The following is a 2738-nucleotide window of genomic DNA, read 5'->3' as shown; positions in this document are numbered from 1 at the left end:
CAAGAAACAAAAAGATGCAATTGCAGGATCTAAAGGAAATAGCTTCGAGCACACACACAACGGCGCCGAGAAAATACTTTACCCGAGACCGTAGTATGAGAGCCTTTTACCTTTCCTCCCGGCAACGGCGCCGGAAAAGTGCTTGATGTCTACGTTCCCCCTCCTTTCCTGTAGACGGTGTTGGGCCTCCAAGAGCGGAGGTTTGTAGAACAGCGGCAAGTTTCCCTTAAGTGGATACCCAAGGTTTATCGAACTCGGGGAGGAAGAGGTCAAAGATATCCCTCTCATGCAACCCTGCAACCACAAAGCAAGAAGTCTCTTGTGTCCCCAACACACCTAATAGGTGCACTAGTTCGGCGAAGAGATAGTGAAATACAGGTGGTATAAATAAGTATGAGCGAGTAGCAACGGTGCCGGAAAAGTGCTTGGCGTGTAGTTGATGGTGGTGGTATTGCGACAGTAGTAACGCGAGTAAAACAGTAACAAGCGGTAGTAACTCGAGCGGTAGTAACGCAGCAGTAGTAAACAAGCGGTAGTAACTCAACGGTATTTAGGAACAAGGCCTAGGGATTACACTTTCACTAGTGGACACTCTCAACATTGATCACATAACAGAACGAGATAAATGCATACTCTACACTTTTGTTGGATGATGAACACATTGCGTAGGATTACACGAACCCTCAATGCCGGAGTTAACAAGCTCCACAATAATGCTCATGTTTAAGTAACCTTTAGTGTAAGATAGATCAACGCTACTAAACCAAGTACTAGCATAGCATGCACACTTGTCACCTTCATGCATATGTAGGAGGAATAGATCACATCAATATTATCATAGCAATAGTTAACTCCATAATCTACAAGAGATCATGATCATAGCACAAACCAAGTACTAACACGGTGCACGCACTCGTCACCTTTGCACACATGCGGGAGGAATAAACTACTTTAATAACAAATCACTAGAGTAGCACATGGATAAATTGTGATACAACATGCTGCAATCTTAAAGAGATATAAATAAGCACCTCACTATGCCATTCAATGAGTAAGTATTCTGTGAAATCTAGCCTAAGAGACCCACACGGTGCACACACTGTCACCTTTACACACGTGGGACGAGGAGTCTCCGGAGATCACATAAGTAAAACTCACTTGACTAGCATAATGACATCTAGATTACAAGCATCATCATATGAATCTCAATCATGTAAGGCAGCTCATGAGATTGTTGTATTGAACTACATAGGAGAGAGATGAACCACATAGCTACCGGTACAGCCCCGAGCCTCGATGGAGAACTACTCCCTCCTCATGGGAGCAGACAGCGGTGATGAAGATGGCGGTGGAGATGGCAGCGGTGTCGATGGAGAAGCCTTCCGGGGCACTTCCCCGCTCCGGCAGGGTGCCGGAACAGAGATCCTGTCCCCGGATCTTGGCTTCGCGATGGCGGCGGCTCCGGCAGGTTTACGTGGGTTTCGTCAATTGGTATCGGGTTTTCTGATCCAGGGGCTTTTTATAGGCGGAGAGGCGGCGCAGGAAGGTCGAAGGGGGGCCCACACCCTAGGGGGGCGCCCCCCCCTTGGCCGCGCCGGGCTAGGGTTTGGTGGCCCTGTGCCTCTTCTCTGGCGGTTCTCGTGTGTTCGGATGCTTCGGGTAAAATAGGAACCCGGGCGTTGATTTCGTCCGATTCCGAGAATATTTCGTTACTAGGATTTCGAAACCAAAAACAGCAGAAAACGAGAACCGGCACTTCGGCATCTTGTTAATAGGTTAGTTCCAGAAAATGCACGAATATGACATAAAGTGTGCATAAAACATGTAGATAACATCAATAATGCGGCATGGAACACAAGAAATTATCGATACGTTGGAGACGTATCAGCGACCAACCTCTCAGCGTCGTTTCCGATGCGAACCGCCGCGTACTCTCGCTGACAAGGCGCCTCCACCCGCGAAAACCGTCGTGTCGCGAGGTGCCGGCGCGCCCGAGTCGCGCCCTTGGCCAAGGGGCCCGCACGGGGTTGCCGGCGCTTCTATTGGACTCGAAAACTAGCCGGCGCCGTTTAGAACGCGCCGGTGTGAACCCATTTTCACTACCGGGTCCCAAAATGCTATCGGGGCTGCTATGGAGCGCGCCGGTGGAGATCCTCTTAATTTCATATTTTGTGAAGTCAGTTCGTTCTTAGGAAAGGGAGATCGAGGAAGAGAGGACACTAACAAGACTTGAGAGAATTCACGTGTACTTGTATGTGAACTTGATCCAAGAGAATTGAAAATCCGCACCAAGTCGCGCTCATGCAAGTTCCTAAAATCCCAATTCCGGATCACGACCCCTGCGTCGTCTCCCTGTGAGGCGGCTCGGGTGGAACCCTAAATCCATCGCCGCCACACCCCTCCTCCATCATGCCCCCTCTCCACTGTCGGCACGCTTCGACGAGCAAAGCCCGTCGGCGGCTGGTGGCGGCGGGACCTATCCCCTGGCACGCTGCAGCTCCCCCCCCCCACCTTGGGGTCCGTCCCCGCCCTCATGTAGCTCGCGTCGGAGATGAGCTCCCCGCTCCAGGTCCATCTGCACGGTTGAAGCCCCTGCTTGTGCCACCATGGGTCATTTCTACACCCCAAATCTAACCCTCCCCGATGAGCAGGGACAAGGTCTGGCCGGTGGCCATCGCCCCTACTATGATGGTGGTTCTGCAGCTCCTCTCCTCTTGGTGGACTGCGGCCTCTCGGCT

This window comes from Lolium rigidum, chromosome 4, assembly GCF_022539505.1.
Source record: "Lolium rigidum isolate FL_2022 chromosome 4, APGP_CSIRO_Lrig_0.1, whole genome shotgun sequence".
NCBI classification, from domain to species: Eukaryota; Viridiplantae; Streptophyta; class Magnoliopsida; order Poales; family Poaceae; genus Lolium; species Lolium rigidum.
This window is presented reverse-complemented; position numbering follows the sequence as displayed.